Source organism: Alligator sinensis, unplaced genomic scaffold (assembly GCF_000455745.1).
Source record: "Alligator sinensis unplaced genomic scaffold, ASM45574v1 scaffold465_2, whole genome shotgun sequence".
Taxonomy (NCBI): Eukaryota; Metazoa; Chordata; order Crocodylia; family Alligatoridae; genus Alligator; species Alligator sinensis.
The window spans coordinates 24,522-50,874 of record NW_005842468.1 but is presented as its reverse complement, the minus strand read 5'-3'; positions in this window follow the sequence as shown (position 1 = coordinate 50,874).

Genomic DNA, 26,353 nt, shown 5'->3' with positions numbered 1-26,353 from the left:
CTGCGGTCAAGGTCTGATTGTAGCTTGCGTAGGCATATGCGAGCTAGCTTCAATCCAGTTAACTCAGAGCTTGGTAGCAATTTAGATGTGACAGCAGAGAGATTAAAGTGGGCTGTGAAATCCACTTGAAAAGTTAGGTAAATATTTAAGAATTAATCCACACTGGGTGCGTTTATACATGCATTTGATAAGGCACTAGTTTACTCACAAGTAAATTACTCTCAAGCAAAAGGTCCCGGGCACACATCTACACATGCAGGAAAGGGGGAGCAGATTTGCTGCCAATCTTTTCCCACTTCCTGGGGCCCTGCAATGGGCCCCTGCTGCCATCAGTGGTGAGGAAGGGGAGAGGAGCTCCAGGCTCTGGCAGCAGCTGCCGGCAGCCCTCTTCAAAAGCCAGCCCTGCACACTGCTTCCTAGCCAACCACTTCCTTGTGGAGGAGCAGCATGCACAGCACAGGGACATCATGCAGAAGCACTCTCCTCGCTGCCTATGACTCTTTGTACCATGGCTGCTCCAGCCCCTACCCCTAGCAGTGATGACCATTGCCCTGTACCCTGTGCTAACTTCCAGCTGGGCCATGGCCGTCTTGCTGCTCCCAGTTCCCCCACATGTAGCAACTGCCTGCCTGCCCACCCACCCACCATGCACCACCCCAAGGCCACTGCTGCACATCTGCCACCTTGACCCTGTCTGCCTGGCTGGACCCTGGCAGGGACGCTGATGATGGGCTCCAAGATGCCACCACCAGGAATGCTGTCACCCACCTGGGCATCCAGCCCTACCACTTCTGGGCCTGCCAGGCCCAGCACACCTGGGATGATGAGCAGTGGCTGGACATGTTCCTTATGACCCAGGCCACTTTCCAGGAGCTCCTGGGGCAGCTCCAGCCACACCTGGAGCAGCTCCAGCCACACCTGGAGTGGCAGGACCCCGGCATGCAGCTACCTCACCCCGCAGACCCCTGGCTGGCCATCACCCTGCTCAAGCTGGCCATGCCCAACAGCCTTCCGTACACTGGCCACCTGTTTGGCATGGGCAAGGCCACCACTGAGGAGGCTAATCTGGAGGTGTGTGGCTCCCTTCAGGACATGCTTGGGCACATGGTGCTCCATGTGCATGACCCCCTGGTGGTGGTGCTGTGGTTCTGTGCCCTGGGATTCCCCCAGTGCATTGGGGCCCTGGACAGGACCCCCATCACCTTCCCCTCCTGCAGAGACCACCCCTATTACAGCCAGAGGGGCTTCACTCCATGGTGCTCCAAGCCATTGTGGACCACTGTGGCACCTTCATGCACGTGCTGTGTACTACGGCACTTTCATACATGTGCTGCGAGAGGCCCATGCCCACCTAGCTGTGGGGGCATGAACTGCTTAATCAAATTTTGTACTCTCCTGCCTCCCTGTGTGCTGTGTGTGTGTGTGTGTGTGTGTGTGTGTGTGTGTGTGTGGCAGACATGGGACCCTGGGCTAGGGGAGTGCAGGAAGGCTGGGTGGAGATCGGGGGCATGGGCAGGAGCCAGGGACAGGGTGGGGAAGGCCCTCCTCCCAGTGTAGGCCTTACCACATGGCCAGGGCTGGCACAGATGGCAGCCTCATTTGGTCACGGCTGTCAGTGATGACGTGTGGCTCAGGGAGGTGTCCTCAGACGGTGGGGTGCAGCTGGCAGGTGCCTGGCCAGGGCCCCCTCTCCCCGGGGAGGAGCTGGTGTTGCTAGCGGCTGCCAATTTCATGGGCAGCCATGCCTCATGGCAGGGGCTGCAGTCCTGGTGCAGTAGACACTGGCCCAGGCTCCCTGAGCTCCTGTTGGAAGATGCAGTCAGGGAGCTCAGCGGGATGGGCAGCTGCAGTCCCAAGGGGCCGTCCCCTGGTGACATGTCACTGTGGGTGCCAGGCCTGAGTGGGGGCTTGGGCAGGCCACCTGTTGTGCTGTACACAGCATGGCTATGGCCTGGATCCTAGGGTGCAAGGATGTCCATCAGTTGTCACATAAAGGGCATGGACTTATGTGCACTCCCTGACTGCTGACTGTGGTCAGTGATGGCAACCCACTGTGCCTGCAAGACCTTGATCTTTATGTGGCACTGCCACACTGACTGGTTGTGCCCATGCTTCTGCATCCAGCCTGATAGCCCCATTCCTGCATCCAGCCTTACAGCCCCTCATAGACATGGGTGTTGGAGCACCCACCCTGCTCGAACTGACACTGCACCTCCACCTCACCCTACAGTGCCATGGGGTCGTCAGTCTCCTCCTGTGACCAGTTAGGGTCCTGGGCAGCAGGCACAGGTGTGGGCATGGGCGTCAGAGAAGACATCACCATCGGGGCTCCTGCACCAGCTCTCTGGGCCTCTGCACAGTTGTCCCTGTGCTGACAGGCCTGGGCAGCTGCCTGCAGTGCCCAGCACAGGGGCTCAGCATGGGACTGACAGCCACGTGTCAGAGGCAATGACCCACAGCACCTGCAGGCTCAGGACAGGCTGCTGGGGGTGGGCTGTAGGCAGCTTAAGCTGGCCCTGGCAGCCCTAAGCTGCCTGCAGCTGGGCCTGGGGGTTGGTAGACCTGGCTGGAGTCTGCAGCAGCAGACAGTGCAGGCCTAGCAGTTGCACAACACTGCAGTGCCAGGCAGTGGCATTGAGGTGCAGGCAGGCTGGGGCAGCTGGCCTGCAGCCTGCCCAGGGGGACACAAGGGACTAGGTTGTTCTCAGACCTCCTGCTGCTGTGCCCCTGGGATCAAAATGTCCACGGGCTTTTAAAGGAATGAGGCAGCAGCTGCCATAGAGGCAGCCCCACCCTGGGGCAAGAGAGGCTCCCAGCCCAGAGCCCTGGGGCTAGCCTCAGGCTGTCTCCCTAGTGGCAGGGCTGATCTGGGAGCAAATTAGCTCTTGGGTCATATCTACACGTGAGTTACTGCACAGTTACTAATCTTGAGTAAATTTGATATCGTAGTAAAACTAAGGTGCTGGGGTTCAGCAAATGAGAAAAGTTAATGGCCAGCCCAGGTTCTTTGGGAATGGGAATGTGTTTAACCTGTAAGTGTTACAGGAGAATATAATACTGGGTTTAAGTTATTCATTTAGACTTACATTTTCTGCAGTGATGGCACAGACTGGGCCATTATCTTTTTCTCTATTCAGGTCTCTCCTGACTTATAGCAAACCAAGGATTAGCTCCCTGCTTAGACAGATACCCAGCGCCAAATAGTGAAGCAGGGCTGAGGGCCAGTCAGGCTCACTGAGAGGCATGTAAAGTGTATACAGGTTGTGGCACTTCTGCCTTTAAAATCTGTCCTTGCAGTGAAGTTTACAAGAAAAATTACAGCATTTATGATACTGTTGAACAGAGGCCACTGTCTATCATGATGGCCAATGTTGCTGCACTGTTTTCTTGGACTCCCCCATCTATATGGTTGTATCTAATTGGTGAGGCTCCAAGCATTATAGTAATCCAAATAAATAATATGACTGCAAATGTTTACTCTTCTTAACCTAGAGTTAGTCAGGGAGAAGTATATAGTCTATGAAGGTCTATTAAAGGCCATGCTCCACCACTGATGAAAAGAGGTTTCTCTTTAAAAGACAGGGCACTAACTCTACAACTAAGATTGATAGCAAAATTACTCTCACACCCGTGGTAGGACAATAAAATGGCCATCTTTTATAAATGCAATATCTGACAACATATGGTCTCCTCCTGCATTGAAATATGATGCAAGGGGAGAGGGCAAGATATCTTTAGCTAACCCTACAAAGGAGGAAAAAGCAGCATACAATGTGAGTGTATACAGCATAAACCATCTACAAAGGACACAAAACATCCACAAAGGACTGCTAGATTATGGTTCAAAGGCCCATTTGATCAATGAATCACTCTTTATGTTTGTTCACTTTCTGAATATCCGATCAATCACTTACAATGTTTACCCAAATCCAAGATGACCCTGAATTTAGGATGATCCCATAATAATCAGATTCTATACATGGAAAATGTATACATTTGTTATAACTTTCCATGTATAGAATCCAATTACTGGAGGAATATCTTAAATTTTTCCCCCCACTACCACTACTGCAGGCAGTGGGAGGACAGGCAATGAGGGGGGCAGTCAGGGAGTCAGAAAGTGAGAGGGTGGTGAGGGGACAGACAATGGAGGGAGCAGTCAGAGGGGTGGCAGTGGGAGCGGGGGGGATAGGCGGTGAGGGATGCAGTGTGGGGACAGGCAGTAGACAGGCAGGTGGTAGGGGGCAGGCAGCTTTCCTTCTGCCACCTGTCCCATCCCCTCTTCCCCCTTGGGCCCGTCCCCTGCAGCCTCAGGCCCCCTTCCCCCTGTTTTCCCCTCTGTACCGCTTCTTCCCACGCTCCCCTCCCTGCAGCCTCAGATCCTTGTTAAATGGTGAAAAAGTCTCATCTTGGAATTGAGTAAATACAGTATGCTGGAGCTGCTGAAGCTGTGAAGCACACCATTTCAGAGTTTTACAGGATATAATGTACATGGACATTTTTATCTTATTTTAGTGGCAAATACTACAAAACTGGATAAAATGGAACAGAATTTGAATTTTTCATTTCATTTAAAGACTAAAACATGCCTCCTATCCTCAGGGGTGTTGGTTGTAGCCATGTTGGTCTAAGGACATAGGCAGACAAGATTCTTTTGGTAAATGTGATATCTTTTATTAGACCAACTAAATAGTTGGAAAAATGTTTTTTGTAAGCTTTCAGGCACAAATACCCTTCTTCAGGCACAGAGAGAATCTGTTTTGTGTTCTCCTGGATGGAATAGAAGCCAATATGCAAAATGCAGGTCTGTGAAAATGCAAATGCGTGAAAATGAGGATCAAAAGCCAGAGGTGACAATAGGTGTGAGACAGGTAGGTGGGGGGAAAAGGAGGATGTTGACTTGTTGATAGAATATAGCTTTATCATGAGGTCAACACCCCACTTTTCCTCCCCTACCTAGCTGTCTCACACCTATTGTTTCCTATGGCTTCTGATCCTCACTGCCACACATTTGCATTTTCACAGACCTGCATTTTGTGTATTGTCTTCTATTCCATCCAGGAGAACACAAAGCAACCGCAGACTCTACTATCCTCAGACACGTAAGCGCAGACTGCTTATCCCTGGAAATCCCAGTCAGCAGACTCTAACACATTATTTGCAGTACTCTACTACTGCAATTTGGGGCTGCCTATGGTTTTTCTAAGGAAAAGCCATTTTCCTAATTCAGGAGTATTGTGGCCTTTGTATATAACGCATTCAGAATCCCTCTTACCAACGTATTACTTGTGGTTTCTGACTACCATTAATGCTGCAGTGACAGCATCTTTAAGTGCACATATTTCTTAACCAAGACAGTTATTGGTCCTGTTATTATGTAGTGCCTGGATGACCTACATTCAGAATGAATAGAAAAAAATAACTTCATAATTTATCATTTCTGAAATCTTTTCCTGCATCTTTTCATTTAAAAAGTTACAAAATAAATATATTCCACCTGTAACTGTCTCTAACTACACATCAAGCCTACCTCACCTTTATGCAACTCCTGAGAAATCATTGCTTTTTGTTAATCTATTTTACAGCCTTCTTTTGGGCTTAGCTTGATAGACCGAAGAAACCCAAATATATAAGTTGGCAGAGTGTAACATCTATTTGCTGTAAAAGAGAAACGTGACAAAAATGAGCGAGACAAAAAGGGGACAGTAAGGTGAAAGAGGACAATGAGAAAAGTAGTGAGAGCATAAAAATAAAATAATGCCCTCCTCAAGCAGCCTATTAATTTAAGATGTCCAGTGTTAATGAAAGCTCCATATGCAGCATTCCTAAAACAACACTTCTTTACAGTTGACCTACTACTAACCAAGACATTGACACAAGATTTAGCTAAGCAGTGTAGAATCAGACTGACTACTACAGTTCCTTTGAAGTTTGCTGGATTACCCATGTACTTACTAGCATTCTAGGGCTGTCTCGCACTCCCACTTGTCAGCGGGTGCCTCAGTAGCAAGTGAAACAAAGCTGAATTTTCCTTCCTGACACATTTGAGAGATTATGCATGCAAGTAATCAGTTTTTGTCATCCTATTTCTTTTGGATCTAATGTCTATGCACAAACAAGCCACACTCAACCTAGAAGAGAATTGCCTGCTCCTTCTGAAAAAAATTTGGTTTCAGGCCACATACAGATAATAGGTAGTCTGTAATTTGCTGAATATCTGTGAGCATCCCAGTTATCTTGGCTGAAAATGGCTTCTGAAGATGAAGTTTCAATAAAATAGCTTCTAGTGTTGTCCTTATTTTCTCTTTATTTTAAAAGAGAGGTAGTTTGCCATGTTAGTCTGAAAGCAAGCAGAAGTTGTTAATCTCTAAGGTGGCATCCCGTCATGCATTCCATCTTTATTTTAAGGTAGGGTAACATTATCATCTTTTAACTCTTATATCTACACATCCCTATCCACCCTATAACCACCTAAAATGGTGAAGTGGAACGATAGACTCACTGTTGCAGAACCAGCATCTTGGACAATGATTTGTGGTAATTTTATTTGGAATACGTTCTTCTCGGTGCTTCATAAATCAAAATTTTAAAAAAGTTTCCCCCCCACCATGGACAACTGGTGCTGCCTTAGTTAGGAGGGGCATGTGACACCCCCCTCCCCAGGGACCAGTCAGAGATTGGGGAGGGGCACAGCAGATCTCACCAACCAGCAAAACTTATCAACTGGTGAGCGGCTGTGCTGTTCCCGAAAGCGGCCATGGCGCTCCCAGAAGCAGCTGTGGCCTACATCCGGCACTCGCACTACCCGGCCGGCACATGTAGGGCAGGGCACCGGCGCTCCCGGCTGCCCCCCTGCACCGGCACTCTCAATGGGTGCATGTACACCCCATATGCATAGCCACTGCCCCCACCCCTTAAAATGTAGAGTGCAATTCATCTTTCACTTACTCTGCTGTGACTCCACAGACTTGAGTGGAATTACTTCTGGTTTACATCAGCATAAGAGGTGACTCAGGCTTAAAGTTTCACTCTCCTTTGGGAGAAATTAGGCTTCAACATTCTTTCTGAAGAAGATAGGACTAGGATACTGCGCTCTGAACAAAATAATTCAAAACTGAATGTCCTAAGCCAGTGACTAAATGGTCTTGTTTCTTGGGGCAGGGCAGAGTAAAGTGAACATGATGCTTTAAAATAAGAACTTTTTAAAAGATGAAGTTTCAAGCCAGGTGAAAATGCTGATGCTTAAATACCTTAGACTGCGTTATCTCAAATTATCAACTTGGCAAAAAAAAATTACACTTACACTTTGAAAAAAACCACGTTTGCTAACTATAGGCAGACTTGACAGTATAGTAATGGGAAAGGTCTGAAAAATTCTGGTGAAACTACTCTTGTCATTTTTCATGTTACCATGGGGAAATCAAAGAGTTTGCCATTGTAAGGGCTGAATTTGGGGAGCTTAAACAGTGGTCCCACCAAATTCCCACCAAACCTCAGTAATAAAGTTACTCACATGAATACGTGTTTTTAGGATTAGGTATCAAACTTGTACACCAAGATGAGTGTCCTAAAAGAATCAGGAAAAGATCTATCAATAATGGGATAAACTTATGTAGCATTATGACTATATTTCTAATTCTGACTTTTGCAAAGTATTTTGTGTATGTGCATATATATTTATATAAACACACATCAAAATACATTATTACCATTCTCGTTTCCAGACCCTACTATTACTATAATTATTTCTATTACTGTAGCTCCTAGCAGTCACAGTCAAAGACCAAGATTCCACTGTGCTAGACAGATCCTACCCCAGACCGCTCATGCCTCCCCAACTCCTTTACCCATTTAGACTTTGGCTAATACTCGGCTAATACTCATCCAAACTAAATACAAGTAGACAGAAGTGTGAACGGAAACTTTTCTCTCTTCCCACCCCTATCTAGAAGAAATATCTATCATGAATCATGATTGTTTTTCACTGCAGATAGTTAATCACAAACTCTGACTTCTATTCATTTTTCTGCCAGTTGTTTAAGTTTAATATTAATAGACTATGCACAGACTTTTAATTTACAACATACAGTAATTCCAGTTCACTTCCCCGAAGCCCTGATTTCAGCCCCAAAGGTGAAATCAAGATAAAATAGCCCAAAGACTGTTTCTCCATAGGCCTCCTCACACCTTAACTGAAGGGGCTGCCTATTGAATGTTTGATCAAGGCCTCCTTTATCCAATGTGTAACCACGCAGTCTTTAAAAGCAAATGGGTATACACAAATTGATAGTTTTAAAACAATCTGAGTAAAAATCTCTTCTCTCCATTGCTTATCATTCACTCATCTCTTGTGATGTCATTGTTTCACTAGTCTTCCATTCACCACAGATTACTTCATACTACGTGGGACCCGAGTCTCTAACTATATACATCTAACAACAGAAGACGACCTGTAAAAAGTACAAGCCTTTACAAGAGGAGTAAACATGGGTTCCAATTTTTACCTTTGCACATCATTGCTAATCTCATAATTTAAAGTAGAGAAGAGTAGCAGGGTAAGTAGCAGAAAAACATTCACAATGAATAAAACAGGAGGACAAAAATCATGGAATAAAACGGTACTAGTGATGACAGGATATGCATTACTGTCAGATATCTAGCCCGATATATGCTGTGGCTAGAGGTGTTCTCTAGTGGTCTGGTAATGAGATGCAGAAAGATTAGGATGCTCTAGATCACCAGGGTCTCCCAAATAAAAGCAAATGAAAGGTAAACTTCATAATAATTTTTTAAAAAATTAAAAAGTGGAGAGAGCGCAAAATCAGTTTGTCAGAAATCCTTTAATTGGACAGTCCCTCTCCTTTGAATCTAGGGTATGTCCCCTGAGGTAAATCTTTTCCACAGTAACTTCCCCAATTACCTGAATGTTTATGTCCCCAGCGGGTTTATAATACTGCTCATAATGAACCAGACCGCGTTCAGCCTAGCATGAGCACACAAGAGCCATGCTACAGAGCTGGCTCTGCATTTTGGAGCACCTGCTCTGTGTTCTTTGAAGGGTATAGTGCTGGCTAGTTTCCTGGAGGCACTGTGCTTGTCTGAGACAAAAAGCTCTAGGAAATTCCCTAATCCAAGATGCAGTTTCAGCTTTTTTTTTTTTTTAAATGATCCTCTTGGATTTTTAGTTTTATTTTTGACCTTCAGAGAAAATAATATCGTGGGATGAGCAACTATCCTCTTCCTAAAGCAGCAGTTCAGTGGGAAAGGAGCAACAATGATGAAAGCAGGCAGCTAGGAGCCAAAGCTTCTGGAGTCTATTTCCAACTTTGACTATTTGAATTCAGATGTCTCCCTCAATTTTCAATTTTATCCATCTGTAAAATTAATTTAATGCACAACTATCGCATATGGGAGTTACTAAAGTCAGGTCAAAGGTCTGTCTAAACCCAACAGCCCATCAGGCTAACATGTATAAGCTATGCCAGTTATTATAGGCAATGGCACACAAGGGAGTTACATGCCTACAGTCACATGCACCAGCCTATGATAGCCTGATCCTAATAACCAAGTACTCATTTAGATCTGGGTGGACTGAGGACAGCCTTCAGTATAAGCACAGAACAGGGCTCAAATTCATGCATCTAGAGTCAGAGCTAGGCATATTAGTTGCTCTGTCATCACATCCCAGCATACAGACAGTATAAGCTTAATTAAATCCTGCAAAGTATGTTCAGCTACTTGGATGGAAGGGGCTATAATAACAATGCCTTGCTTCATTATTTTAATAAATAATCCAAACAAAGTAAAAAGAAATTATTAAAACCTACACTTAGGGTGAAAGGGCCAGAAACAGCTCCTGACTGACTGTGCTGTTCTGAGCTCCAGTGGAGAAGGCAGTGGCAGAAGCAAGGGCAGCCAAGCACTTGAACATTTTTTCATGGCTTGGCAGGGGCTCATTTCACATGTGCAGCCCACAAAGATTCTGGTAGGGGTAAGAGCTGCAAGCAGCCAATACCGCACTTTGTCATCTATTTTATATTCAAAGGAGGATGCAGCCTGTTTGGCAAGCAAGAGATTATGATTAGGCAGATAGGGTCCCAGTGGTATGCTGGAAGGATGGACACTGCTTTTGTGAAATACTAAGAGACAAAAACACAGGCAAAAAGGTGAAATGATAATGGAAGTACAATAAGGCTTTTCCTGAAAGAAACTTGAGTTATTGTTTGGACAACCTTTTGTTAGGCCATTCTGATACTACTTGCTCATATTCCCACTGCTTAACTCAAGTCAAAGAGCTATTGTGAATTAAAGGCCATATCATAGACTACTTCAGTACAGTAATGACAACCAAAGCCCTACAAGACTGGAAGGGATCAGCAAGTTGCTCTCTGACCAGCTCTGTAGAAAATGTGGGTTAGAAGAGACCTCAGGAGGTCATCTAGGTCCATTCCAATCCTATACAGTAACTTTTACTGTGCCCAGCAACGGCACCCTACTTTGACTGCATGTTACACGGCTTTGGCTGGGCTGACTCCTAAACTGGAAGCAATGCAGGGGTAGTCATATAGCACTGTACAGAGGCTATGGTAATTATCATGGGGAACCAACTCATTTACTCAACAGTGCTATTTAGCCTTGCCTAAGGCATGGTATGATGCATGTGTACATGTTCATGAATGCGCTTTTGCTAATGTGCATTAAATTTAGTACCCCATGGCACTTTTACATATGCACCGTGGGAGGTGGGGGGGAGCAACACTTTAATTAGAGTGGCTCCAAGAGCTGCTCTAATTAAAGCACTGCAGTGTCTTGTGCATCAGCATCCCTGTAGTTAAAAATGGTGGTGAGGGCACTTGAACTGAAACTCATTCAATGAACTTTATTTCAAACACCCCTACTGCCATTTTTAAGTGTTGGGACACTGACACACAAGACACAGGAAGCTGCTGTAGCACAGTAATTACCATGCTTCAGCAGACTCAATTAATCAAGTAATTACAGAGCGTCGGAGCAGCCTTCTCGCTCTTGTACAGGTACCCTCCTTTGTGAGGTACTAGAAAAAGGTGCATTAGCCTATTTTAATGCACATGAGCAAAAGCACACTTTTTTGTGACACTTTAATTCACATTAAAATAGGCTAATGCGCATTAAAGTGCGCATGTAAAAGCACCTGATGCGACTACACTGCTTCTGGTTTGGGACACTGGTGCTCAACCTCCAACCCATGGAGCTGTATCATCTGGCCCATAGTGCTCCCCATGGGTTCATAAATTTGGCGGTGGAGGAACAGTAGCAATATTAATTGCTCCCAGAACTGTGGCAATTAACTCTGCCACCACTCCCCCACTGCCCAGTTTCCAGACTCAAGGGAAGCCAGGTAGTCTGCATGACATGGTCCTAGCAATCCAGCATAGAGTCACTTTTCAGCTGAATCTGACACATGGGGTCAAGTTGATACATGGGATCCTGCCGTGGCCACACCCAGTGCACCAGATCACACCCGCAAACCAACCCTGTGCTGGATCCTGCCACTGTATATAGCACAGGCTCTTTCTTTGCCTTCAGGGGAATATATAGATATAGATTCCACTGAAGCCTTAGATCAGCTATCTAAAAATGAGAGGGAAAATCTCCTCCCAAGGGTGTAGTATTTGGGTTCTAAACTCAAAGGCCAGGACCATGCTAGAAAAAAAAAAAAAGGGTATAGCATATATTAGAAATAGAAACATTAATGGACACATTAAAAGCCTAGTCTATGCAAGCAAGAGGTATTTTTAATATGTATGCTAGCTGATTAGCTAACATGTTAAAATGCACTTTTATTTCCTATTGAAGATGAGGCCAAAAAGGTAAATATTTCCAGCAGTTGCTTTATGCAGTTCAGCTGAGTAAAGAAAGGCCTAATTTCTATCATGCTGTTTAGTAACAATTCATTTATGGAGCTCTGACTCATTTTAAGTATAGTGGCAATATAAGCTGTTTTTGGAAGTGCTACAAAATGCAATGCAGCATTTAAAGGATAATATCTCATTCTTTGTAGCATACCAAGCAATAAACACCTGCTGGCATTGATTCATACCTGAAGCCAAGGAGAGGCATGTAATCAATCACAAAGCTGTTATTACAGGTACACTTTAAAAATCAAGAGACCTTATTTCTATCACACAACAAAGAGTACCAAACAAATACCTTCTTACCTCATGAGTGTTTGAAAGTGCAGCTGGATCCTGTTTCATATTATCCAGAATCGCCACATTAGAGAAACAGTCAGAATTAATTAATGCAAGGAGGCAGGTTGAGTTGGTGCTTTAAGAAAGCTGCCTGGGTGGCAAAGGGGCACTGTGATTAGCAACAGCTTCAGTAGGGGTTTCAGTGCTATGCGGTGAAGATATTATATTGATTTTCCAGAACCTCGAGTGGGAAAAGTTCTTTTGTTGTATAATTCCCAATAACTGCCCATGAACTCTGTTGGAAAGAATAGGACTTCGTGATAAAGCTACTTCATGGTAAATCCACTTCAGAGCAACACAATAAACAACATGTCCACATTATACCTTTCAGACTTCAGAACATATATGCCTATTGTTACAGATTTAAAGGTCACTTGATTCAGTGGCTCACTAGATGACAGTAAATTTCAAAACTACTCAGTTCAAAAATATATTTGAAATATATTCATTAAAAAAGTAATATTCTGGAATTATATATGGGTAGAGCTTTGAGCAAGGATAGGCAAAATATGGCCTATGGGCCAGATCCAACCCACCAACTGATTGGATCCAGCCCATGGGTGGGCTCCTGCCAATTGACTGCATCTGGCCTGTGGTGTCCTGCATGGAGCCGAGCCCTGCCTGCTCCTGCCCAGGGCAGCCTACACTGTGATCCCGCCCACTGACAGCCCTGGTCAGCACGCACAACTTCCTGGTGGGGCTGCTCCTGCTGCGACTTCCCCAAGTACTACTCAGCTCCCCACCACCTCCAACAGCTCCGCCTCCTCCTCCCTCCCCTGCTGCACCACTCTGGGCAGCAGGCAGTGCAGCTAGGCTGTGGGGACATGCAGCAGGCACCACACACACAGCCAGATGGGGGGGAGCTGCAGCCGGGCAGCTCCCACCCCAGTGCTGAAGCTCTAGTTTCCAAGTGCTGAGGTAGGAGCTGCCTGGATGCAGTTTCTCCCCTTCATTGGCTGGGCATGTCATGCCTGGCACACGTCCCCATGGCTGCCATTGCTTCCCTGTGCTACCTGCTGCCTGGGGTGGAACAGCAGGGGCAGGAGGAGGAGCCACAGGAGGCAGGGGGAGCTGCATGGGGAGCAGGTGCACTGGGAATATTGCAGGTCCTCCTGCAGCCAATTGCTGAGTCAGGGAGGGTGCAGGGGGGCCCCCAGCACGCTCCCTGGCAGACCTGGAAGTGGACCAGAAGTACTTCCGGTCCACTTCTGGGTTTGCCGCTGAGTAGGTGGGGGCCCCGCCCCCTGTACTCCTGTGGGATGCTCCATCCACCCCAGCATTGTAGCGTTCACGAGCCATGCCTGGTACCTTGAGGTATACAGAAAAAACATTTAAAGCTGTATCTATGGCCGAAACACTGATTCTCTGAATCAGCATTGAATCTTCAGATTTGGTTTCGGCCGAATCGAATCAGGGACAGTGATCTGAACCAATGAACCAAATCACTGTCCCCAATTTGGGCCAAATCCAAATCAAATATGGCCCGCTTTGCACACCCCTATTATGCACTACTCAAAAAACATAAATCAGAACAGATTATTTAAAATAAAATTACAATTTTACATTAGATGTTTCATTTTTAGTATATGATTTTTAAAATCTATAATCTGTTAAAATGATATCTTCCTGAAGACTGTGTGTGCAGTCCTCGATAGTTCACCAAAATTTGCTAAGTGGCTCTCCAGCTGAAATAATTGCCCAGCCCTGACTCAGAGCATGTTTTAAAACTATTTGTATGACACAAAGTCCACATTCTTCCAATACAAAGCCCTGAGTGAAAAAGATTAATAAACAGTAAATATTGCTAAGTCTCTAGTGGTTGCTTATAGCTTGGTGCACAGTCTCAAAAAATAGATTAGTACATAGCAATGGCAATCAAATTCACACTGTTAATTTACAGAAGAGATTCTAAAGTAATTCCATTAGCAAACAACAGATTTGTTACATAACCCACTTTCATTTTCATCTGTAATACCTAATCCTTTTGTGTTTTCATTAGTTATAATTTCTAAAGCCTTTTAAGCCTTTTCTGAGCCTTTTAAGGTTCATCATTTTCTTAGCAAATATTGAATGCTTTCATCTGAGTTAACTAAATCATAGTGAGCATTTGTTTTGTTATCCTTAAATATGCCTTTATTCCTCATTGTTTTAAATGCATGACAATTAGTTGGGCTTTGTGTTTAATAGTCTCTATAACATAGAGAATTATTCATCTTTTTCACTTATATTTTCTGTGTAATTTTTACCGTACTTATTTAACACAGTTGGGGAGGAAAAATCAGGTTTGAAGGACTATTTTTTGCTTTAAAATCCATTAAAATGCCCTTCTATTATTAGGGGCATATTCCATGAGTGTCAAACTCATCTGGCCCATAGGGCATGGGGCCAGCCCATCAGGCTGGATCAGTCCCGCAGACTGGCCGGAGTAGATGCCGCATGCAGCACATGTCCCAGACCAGACCTGCACACTGCATGTGGTGTGTGGGTCAACTCTGAGACCCATAGTCAGCACCAGGGGTCAGATGATAGCGATCTGCAGGCTGTATCTTTGACACCCCTGGTATATTCTATTATTTACATACAAGTAAAACACCATTAACTCCCATGGGAATTGCCCACATAAATCAAGAAACTAATTATATTTATTAGCTATGAAGACTGAGAACGAAATATACTTTATGGGTATTTTATAAGGGACATAGGACTGAAATGGGCCTCTTGGTCATCAAGTCCAACCCCTACATTTTCATGCAACCTAAAAATCATCCATTCTAACCCCTCACATACTACAGCCACAAACCACATTTCAAACCAAAAATTCTGTACAATGGTTCACAAGTAAAAAGCAGCTTAGAGCACAGCCATATATATCCTGACACTGCAATGGCAGAGAAGAAATTGAATAATATATCCTCATAGGATCCCAGGAAGTGGACCATGTCTTTGTGCTTACAGTGGAAGGCAACCCCCCTCCTCTCCTCTCTGCACCTCCTGGCAACAGCTATTGCCAGTCCAACCTGGAAGAAAATTTTCTTCTTGACCCCAATTCTGGCTATTAGTTTGACCTTGAGTGGAAGAGGCAAAACCTTCCAGGTGCAGAAGAGGTTTCCAGCAGGACCTCCAAAGCACTTCAGTCAAAATGCACACCTATAACTGTGGCTGATACCCAGTAGTGTCACAACCTCAACCAACCAGTGTCAAGGAAAAACATCTTGTCCTTGAAGCAGAGACGAGAGAGTGAGTGAGGAAAAAGAGAATAATTCTAGCCTATAGTCTACTCTCCCTGTGGAAAGACCTGCAACTTCTGCAAATGAATCTGTGGCTCAAGGGCTGGACTTTTTAGTCCTTGAACTTCACCTGTCTTCAACATATAGCAGCCCAACTTCTTTCCTCCTAGTCCTGTTTTTATTTATTCGATAAATGTGTTTTCCTGTTTGTTTAAATTTTCCTCACAAAATCTAACCTAATTATACTGTAGACATTTTCACCTTATTCTTGCATTCTTTGACTATAGTGAAATGTCTTTGTACTCAACAATCCCCTTTGCCATTCTTCGTAAATTGCCTGCTTATACTTAGTGACCTGTTTAAGGTGCTTGTTCAGCCACTCAGGGAAGAGCTACAGACCTATCTCATTTACACTTTGGTAAATTTGGACTCTCTTGTCACATACTAGATTTTATACCTAAGTAAATAAGATCAGAATCTAGGCTTCTTAAGCTCTTGACATCAGCTGAAAGCATTGCTGCAAGACTCTTTGTAAAACAATTCAAATGTAAAAGATATATTTCCCCTGTATTTCTATAAATCATCCTGTTCAATTACTTTCAAATACACCCCATTATTTGTCCAGTTACACAATAGCACATATTAAAGGGTCGATATCAACTTGAATAGCTGTCAATCTTTTAAAAATAAGGTGAAATGTTTCAGATCCTACTGATACTTTCGAAGAATCTCAAAGCAATAGTTTTGATTTAGTAAGCGTTTGGGGAAGGAACTGTGTTTGCCCTAATATCTGAAAAGTGGCAAGCATATCGCGGGCACTATCAGAGGACAAACTGAACTCAAAGAGGAAGTGAATACACAGGAAACAATATAACTGACTACAGGAATGTAATTCTTGAACTAAGTGACCTTTAATACAATCTGTTATACAATTAGCAGAAAGTGTGTGCCTTTGTTGGCATGCATCTGTTAGGGAGCATCAGACATAATATTTCTGAGCTGCATGTCCAGCTTCGCCCCCTCCCAACATACCAGCAACAATATCTAGAGATGATATAGTAATTTCTGTGCCAATCAGTCTTAGATGGACATCTAACATAGGCTGAAAAGCAGCCTGCTTAGATAGTACTAAAATACTGAGCCCAGCAGTCTGCCTTTCTCTTATGCCAGGATCTGGACTATACCGCATAACTTTTATGCTTATGGATATATGTGAACCAACTGGCCAATGACAAATGTGAGCTGATTGTATTTATATACATCATTATGAGCAGGGAAATCAGAACTCATTAATAAACCACTTCTCAAAACACCCACCAGAAGGCAGGGGGAAAAAAACATTTTGCCCTGCAAATTTTAGAATTTAATTATATCTGAATACAAACATACTACCCACTTTAGAGGGCTGCTCTGATGTTAACTGCTAATAATTAGGTTTTAAAGAAAAGTTAAAAGACGAAAGGAGAAACGTGTAAGATAAACTACTATGTTTAACAACGAATCCACTTCAAAATTAGCAATGATTTGAAAATAAGAAAACAATTCCCTACTTCAAGTTATTCTATCTATCATATTTCTATCAGTTTCTCAACTTGGATACAGTGATTTTCAATTACGGTGTCACAGCCCCCCCGGGGTGTCATGAGATCCTTTTAGGGGTGATGTGGGGTGCTGTGCAATGTTAGTACTGTTGGTGTACAAACTCCTACCTATAATTTACAAGATAAACCCAGAGATTTCAAATAGGACCCCAGAGCATCAAAAACATTCTGACCTGCTGTGGTCTTTCTGAGCACTTTGCAACAGAAGAATTGCTCTGTTACAGGAGTTTTCAACCTTTTTTAAGGAGTCTGCCCCATCTGTAGGTACCCCTTCTGAACTGTACCCCCTTCCAGCTGGGCAGCTGAGGGTATGCCGACAGCTGGCCCTGGGGAAGTCTGCAGGGGAGGGGAAAGGGCCATGGGTGGCTGGTGGGGGGTGCACCCAGTATGGATAGGGAGGGAGATAAGCCAAGCCAGGCCCAGGATCAGGCCAGGGCCCACTGTGCCCATCCCTTCCCCTGCGCCTGGAGTAGTTGCCCAGCGCCAGCACCCCCCGACACACCAATAAATCCGTCATCCTCAGACCTAGACCTACCCTGGCACCGGCCCCGTACCACCCAGGGCCCCCAGCTGGGGGCCGGAGCAGGGCCAGCCTCGGCTGTGCCGCTGGGCTGGAGGGGACAGAGCCCCCAGGACCCCTGCGCTCACCCTGCCAGGCCCTGCACAGAGCCACAGCTTGTCCGGGGGGTGCAGGGAGGGGTGCAAGCTCCCACCACTGCACGCAACCCAGGAGGACATGGGGGGGTGCCCCCAGATCTGCATGGGGCAGGATGGGCTGCTGCTGCGGGCTGTGGCTGGAGCAGCGCCGGGCTCTTCCCGGTGTAAGGGAGAGGGGTCATGCTGCTCCAGGTGGGTGGCAGCGGTGCTGGGGGGAGGGGTCAGGTGGGCTACTGCAAATCTTGAGGTGGCTGCAGCCCCCTCCCAGCGTCCCTGCTGCCCCCCCCAGCCCAGTCCCTGGGGGGAGGGAAGTGGCACATGGCGGCAGCCCCACCCCCTGCACCACTACTTCCCAAGTATCCCCGCTTCTCTGTGCCACTGCCACATACCCCTTGGGGCCTTCCCAAGTACCCCCAGGGTACCACTGATTGACAACCCCTGCTCTATTATTTTTTCATAGTTAAGACATGAGTGAAAGCTAAGAACTGGCATTTTCAGGGCAAAGAGGGTTATGAGGGAGCTGGTGCCTTGAGTCTAAAGCAGTGATTCTCAACCTTTTTAATACAGGCATTCCTTTCTGTGACATCCACATACAAGATTTTATCTGCTCTAAGGGCAGCACATGAAAATATTTTTGAAAAAACTCTGAAAAAGTAGAGATTCCTGTGTCTGAGATTCCAAACCTTTAACAGAATATGCATATGCTGACAAATCACAGAGAGATGATTTCAAAGACACATCAGTCTCCAGGTGCTAGGAGTTCCATGTTCCTTCTTCAGTACTTGATGACAACCCAAGCACAAAACAGTGCAAAAAAACTGTGTTTTTTACACCTGCTGATATGTTTATGACGCAGTATCTGACTTGGAAAGGAAAAAGCTGCCAAGGAAAGAGAGGCTTCCACTTGTTCTGGAACAGTGGGAGAGTAAAAGGAGCTGAGGCTCCTTTTGTCTCTAGAGGGTCTTTTCAAACTAATAGGAGAGGGGATCTGCTGCAATAAACATAGTGTCTGTGGTCATCAGCTGGGTTCATCCCTTCTATAAATTATAGTCATTCCAGAATACCAAGAAGAGCAAAAAAAGCTGACTTTGTGCACTGTATTTAGAGACCAAATGAGAGCTGGGAGAGAGCTATTCTTTTTGTAAACATTGTAAGCAAAAGGCCATTAAGTATGTTGAAAACTTGAGGGAGCAGGAGAGGGTTGTCAGGTTTGCTACACTATATTTATGTTACCACAGGCAAGAAATTCACTCACATCAGATAGCCAATTGCATCTGCTTTATACCACAATGACAAATGAAAGGGCAGTATTTATGTCACTTAAGGACTGAATCAAAGTCCACTGAGTCACCAGCCCCTTAATCTGTGTCTTGACCAGCAGCCCTAAACCTAGACCAAGTACTTTGCCCTATAGACCTAAAACTTTTAAATGTCTTTTCTTTGGGATTTTCTGCACTGTGCTTATGGCAAAATAAAATAATACACTCTCTTCCCATGGTATACACAGAACGTTAAGACTCCAAAGCATATATATTTTCTGTTTTTGCATCTCTACTTGTTTTTATAATTTGTCAAGACAAATGCTGCTAAACGACCCTCTTCTGTACCCAGCAAGGCAAAGACAGCTTTCTAACTATCCATAATACATGGAATTAGGTTATTCTATGCCTCCTGGTCATGGCAAAGGCAAAAAAATAAAAGCCATCCACACTTTCCAGTTCCATCGCTGCTCTGATATTTAATGTCACGTGCATACTCTAGAAGATCGTGGATCTGCAGTAAATTTCCCTTGCTGCTCTTTAATCAAAATCTCCTGTGTCGCCCTTTTTGTGTCTTTAAATATATTGGTACATATTAACAGAAAATTAAAGCTTCCACTGCAAATGCTAATGGCTCCTTCTGCTTGCCAGTACAACACTCAGGATAATGACATCATGATTTTTCATAAAACATACTTCAAAATTACTAGGATGCTGAATCAAAATCGTGATGCAAACTGAGGTTCAAAGTCAGAATTGAAATGCTGAAAGCAAACTAAATGTTTGCTTTCAACTAGTAAATGCTTTTCTAGCATGGATCCGTCATGTTCCACATATATGGAAGGTACAGAAATCAAAAAGCATTCAGTATCTGCTAGTTTAGTATACATACATGCTTTTCATGAATACTGGTTCACTTCTGATTCCACTGGCAGTGGCTCTAATATCTTGCCACAGAGCCTGAACAAAGATATTACTTGTTCCTTAGCTTCTCCCAGGTAAATCAGGACTGAAGCGTTGACACTTCAAAACATGGATCAGGAGTCCAAGCAAATATCACGTGATGTTTGGGCTCAGGGTTTTGATTTGGACCCATGTATAGTTTGAACACAGAGAGACTGGTATTTACAGAACAGCATCCTTCGAAGTCTGAGAAGACACAAATAAAGTAATAAAAATGTCATTATTTGTCATTGTAATAGTAGGTCTTGCAAAATATAGTATTTTCAGCTATTTCACTTGGTAGAATGCTTTGAGAGCAAAACCCTCTCATGGCTTTACCATCCTGCCTAACTCCTCAGTTCCTTTTTGCTTTCTCCCTGCAGACTGTTAGGAAAGACTCCACAGATTACTCAAGCCTTCTCTGCAACAATAAACAGAAACATTGCTGTAGCCTAAACATGATGGCTTTTTTTAACGCCTCTTCAAAAATCTTTCCCATTACCCCATCTTTCCCCACCCATGCCCCAAATCATTTTGGTATCATCTGTACCGCAGTGCTCATTTGAGCACAGAGACCTGGATAGGTCATGCAAGCACAATGTTTTGTTTGTTTCTCTACCACTGCAAACACAGAACACAACAAATGGGAATGTTCCCACTAGAAGCTTGTTGATGCCAGATATTCTGGATACAGTTTGTTCTGCATTGCTGGGAGGTTCAAGCCCCGGTTGGTTAATTGCTCGAGGAAATGTTTGCACCAAATGAAAAAAGACAGCCTCCCAAGTCATTTCCTTTTCTATGCTTAGTTATATTGCAGGAAACCATGGAAAGAGAGACTGAAGAAAGGAGTTGCTAGTATATGGGTTTTCAAAACTATTTTCTCTACGTTACTCTGAGACTAAATAAAATAAACTGGTTCTGTCTCTTGATTTAAAATCACAGATTAAACATCTCCAGTCTTGGTAAGGGCTCTTTTTCCCATTTTCCCATTTTATCAAAAAAGAAAATTAAGACAAAAATTATCAAGTCGGACTTTCTCAAATGTGCTGACTGATTTTGGGTGTCTCAATTTTTTTTTTTGACTCCCAAAGGAAATGAACCATCGGTTCTGACATGAAGACCTCAAAATGAGAACTCAAACATAAAAGCACCTAAAATTAGCAGTCATTTCTGGAGACTTTGGGCTAAGTGACGAAGCCAAGATTATACAGTAAGTTAATGGCAAGCTAAGGAGAAATTGTAGAGTCTTCATCCTCATTCCTGTTCCAACTACATTTCCCTCCTTCATGTTTGAGAATTATTTCCTGAGCAAAAATATTAGCTGGAATTTCTCATTTTATTTTTTGCTGGAATTTCTCTTTTTTTCCCTCTCACAATTTTAGTTTGCTGTATCTGAATTATGACTATACCAATCATTATAATTATACATATACTACAGTGATGAGGTTCAAGTACAAAGCCTTCAGAGAAATGCCCTAAGTAAAATAAATAGCACTTTTAAAATTCTCCAGTCATTGTCAACATTCAGGGGCTTTAGTATTTTCCCAGATCACTGTGCTCGCATTTGTTAGCTCCTCAACATGTGCCTTTGGCAAATCTAATACCCTATATGTTCTCATATTCTATTAACCCTTTCCATGACTATTCTGTATTCAAATAATTTGGGGACAGAGTAGTAAAGCATAGGCAAACATACAGTTGACCAGTTAAAGTAAAGTCTGGCATCCAGGATGTTAATAAAATCTGAGATACCCTCAAGCCTTTAATATTATATAGGCACAAATAATGAAAGAAGTCACATGAGACAGCAAAACGGGCATTTAGCTTCAGGACAAGTCAGGGAAAATACGACAAGTCATAAGCAAGGAAGCTAAAAGAAAGCCAAGCACACACATTTTCTCCCTACAAATGTGGGTGCTTTTATGAGTTGAACAAATTTATTCTAGGCTTAGAACTAGAACATTCAGAAATATCACAATGACAAGTACAATAACATAAGGAGTTGTAGATGCAGCATTTCAAAGCAGTAGCATTTATTCTTACTTCTGAAGATAAACACTTATCTTGACACCCGGAATCCAGAGGGAATAATGAAGAGGAATTTATTTCTCTGAAGTATAACCGCATTTCTATTTCTTTGATATAAACCTGTATGGTGCAAAAATGTAAAGGCAAAATCATTACAAGTTTTCCATTTAATGAGACCACAAAACATGATTTGCCGATGCTGCTGCATTTGGACTTAGTTCTAACCTCAGACATACGTTGTTAAGTGTCTCCAGAAAACAAGTTTTAATTGCGGGTTCCCGGAATTCCTCATATTGCTAGCAATAAAGTTATGAGCTATTCAGAGCTGTTTGCCAGACAGTTTTGTTATAATTTGATCTTTGCAGCTACAATGCTGTAACCAAAGTCAGTAAGCAACAATTGTTTCATAACATTAAAGTTCAGTTATTATTACCTGTACATTTTTAAATTTTATATACACCATGGTTGAAGCACAAATGTTTTTACTAGACTAGCAAAATGATAATATTCTATGCTTTTTCATGAATACATGACATAGCTGCCCTTTTTTCTGCTGTAGGACTAACAATGAACATAATTAACATGAAAAATTCTGAAACCGATTATTTTGTGTTCTAGAACCATGCTATGGAACTAATTATACTGAAATTACTTACCATGACCTGAAAATAGACACTTTTATAGTCTTTACAGTCACTTGCAAGAAGGATTTAACTCCATTCTTTCCATCTTTGCCTTAAAAGTTTGGAGTCCGATCCTGTAGCTTTTAATTGGGTTCAGCGCACTTGGATTTGTTTGTGACCTGCTGAAACCTAGGTATTAAACAACTGAATAGAAAGGATAATAGAAGGAAGACAAGGGTAGTGATAATGAAGAACCAGTAACACATTTATTTAATATGGCAAAAAGTGAACAACAATGAGAACATCTAGGAAAACATGGTTACTGTGTCTCTACTGTCTTTTGCCATATAAACATACTCCAAGGTGTTATTATAGCGGCAACCTATACTCGCCATGTCACAGCATCATTGAAGCTGGTGATCACAGCACAGCATCACAGCACCACAGTATATCAAAGGTCATATGTACAAAAAACTAGAACTCATGGTTCCAAAATGATACCTTTTATTAGACCAACTGGAAAATGGCAAGAAAAATTGTCCTTTTCTGCAAGCTTTCGGGATCAAAGTCCCTTCGTCAGGCTCTGGGAAAAGTGTAGATGGTACAAGATGGTAAAAAGTCCCCATAGGTAAGAAATAAACTTCATTTTTGCACAGCGGGAGCTGAAGATGGAAGTCTGTCCCTCTGGGTCCATGAGAGTGTCTTTGTGAGCTGTGTTGAGTAGCTCTTTGATGTGTTGATCGGGTAGGATTTCTTCCCTGGAGGTGTCAGATGGGAGGCAGGGAGGCAAAAAAACTTCCTTGCTGTTCTGCAAGTTTAAAATCCAAAAGCAGCTAAAATTCAGCATCTTCCATGTTTCAGGGGTGTACTTGGTAGCCGTGTTGGTCTCAGACAAAAAGACATACAAAAAACTAGAACTCGTGGTTCCAAAATGATACCTTTTATTAGACCAACTGGAAAATGGCAAGAAAATTGTCCTTTTCTGCTAGGTTTCGGGATCCCTCTGGGTAGATGGTACACTTTTCCCAGAGCCTGACAAAGGGACTTTGATCCCGAAAGCTTGCAGAAAAGGACAATTTTCTTGCCATTTTCCAGTTGGTCTAATAAAAGGTATCATTTTGGAGCCACGGGTTCTAGTTTTTTGTATGTCTTTTTGTCTCAGACCAACATGGCTACCAAGTACACCCCTGAAAGGTTATATGTGACTTTCCAGGAGGGAAACCACTGCCATCTGCTGTCCTCACCACAGCCTGGTGCCACTGTTGCTGCTTGGTCCGCAACTACTTATTCGGCAGTTACTCCTGTTTATTTCACAGCTAGCCTTTCCTGAAGGTCATTCCACTATTCGCCACCTGTGGATGCGCTGGGTAGCAGTACAGCTCTGCCCTTCAGAGCAGGCTAATAAGCTCTACCCAGCAGGCTAATAAGCTTGCCCAGCTTTCAGCTACAGGTCTACAAGCCCTCAACAGAAAAGCATGTGGAAGATGTTAGAATCTCAACAACTGCAAAGGTGGATGAAGGCTGCAGCAGAATGAGATCTCCAGTTGTCTTGGTCTCCTTGCCATTGGATCAAGGTCCCATTCTGTCAAGAGCCGTGTAGACACTGATGTGCAGCAGCTTCTCCACAATAAAACAAGTCATGTACAGGCATCTTCCATGCCAGCACATTCCTTAAGCCCTCTGGCAACCAGCTAATGGCAACAGGAGCAGAACTGTGAGGTCTGGCAACTCCAAGTCATGAGGTATCATGAATGCAGCAGTTACAAGAATGTCATCTAGCACTTGGGTGAGACAGGAGCGTGATTTGGCAGCTGTAACTGTGACTGAGCAGCCCTCTTTGGATCTGCTCTGCTCACTCCACATGGCGAGGGGCCTAGAAAAGGTGCCCTAAATATAGTCTGTCTAATACAGTATCCTGTATTTCTTCCTAATTGGACAACCCCATTCAGTGAGATCACCTTTATGAAAATACCAGCAAAGACGGCCATTATTTTCCGGACCTGGAACATCAGGACCCTCGTGGACAACCGTAATAGTGAATGCCTAGAATGCCACACTCCAGTCGTGGCCCAAGATCTCAGGTAACTCAGCATCAGTGTAGCTGCATTGAGTGAGACCCGGTGAGGGGAAGATGGGCAGCTCAAAGAACATGGAAGCAGCTATACCTTCTTCTGGAAAGATAAACAGGAAGGAGAATACCAGCTTCATGGAGCTGGTTTTGCCATTAAAAATGAATTCAATGCAGAGAGATCCTTAATGGAATTAATGAGCACCTCATAACTCCTCAGTCTTAAACTGGCAGGCAGCCAGTATGTCACTGTCATCAGTGCGTATGCCTCAACTCTTGATGCTGCTGATGAAACCAAGGAGGAATCCTATGCCAACCTTCACCAAGTCCATTCTGACATTCGGAGGGAGACAGTTTATTCTTCTTGATAGAGGTGCACTAATACATCGGTCCAATATCAGATCAGCACCGATATAAAGAAAATTGACTGCATCAGAAATTGGCCTGATGTGGCCAATAATATGGCTGATAAATGCCCTGTGCATGTGCACAGCCACAGCACAGCACATAGACAGTGAGGAGCATAGCCCGGCAGCATGGAGAGCTGCGTGCAGCAGATAAGTCTGTTGTGGTGGAAGGGAATGGGGAAGGGAAGAGGCATGGGGAGGGACAGATCAAGGCTTCCGTAATGAAGGAGGGAGTGGGGCTGGGGCAGGCACTGCCCTTCCGGGGCAGGGAAAGGGATGGAGCTGCAGCTTGTCCAGGGGCATGGGGGTGGCTCCCGCTGCTGTGCACACCCCGGGAGGACATGAAGGGGGTCATGTGCCCCCGGATCTGCACAGGGTGGGGTGGCTACCACTGCAGACTAGCGCCGAGGCCGTGCCAGAATCTTCTTATCACAGGGGCAGGGCTGAGGCAGGGCATGTGGCAGCAGTGCTGGGCTGTGTGGGGTGGGGCCAAGGCTGCACTGGGTTCTTCCCAGCAAGGGCTGGGCCGGGCTGCACTCAGGGCAGGTGGTGGGGGTGCTGGGAGGGGGCTATGGGGGCCTGCAGCCACCCCAAAATTTGCCATCGCCTCCCTACTCCCCCATCTGCAGCTCACCCCCCCTTCCCCCTCCATGTCCTCTCAGGGTGTGTGCAGCAGCGGGAGCTGCACCCCCTCTCTGTACCCCTCTGGACAAGCTGCAGCTTCATCCTACACCCCACCCCACCCTGGCTGGACAGGGCCTGCCCCAGCCCTGGCCAAGCCCCAGCCTAACTCCCTCCTTCACAAGATCCAGTAATCCAGATACATGGTGAGACTCTGGAATATACTGAGTATTTCCCATACTTCAGAAGCCCTCTCTCATACAAGGCTGACACTGGCAAAGAAACCCAATATCCTCTCAAATGTACACATGCAGCCTCTGGACGCCTAAAGAAACGGGTGTTCAAAGATTGTGCAATTGGATCCAAAACCAAGCTCGTGGCTTATCAAGCAGTTGGATCCCCACCATGCTGTACAGAGCTGAGATGTGGACAATGTACAAGAGACCTCTAAAGTTGTTGGAAAAGTACCATCAACACTGCCTGCAGAAGATCCTCCGAATCCAGTGGGAAGAGAGAGATACCAACGTTAGCGTCCTCCTGCACGTAAACACCACGAGTACTGAGGTGATGATCATCTGGCATCAACTTCGTTGGGCCGGCCATGTCACCTGATATTTCTGACTTCAGACTCGTGAAACAAGTTTTATTCTTCCATCTCAGCCAAGGCATATGTTCGGGGGGGGGGGGGGG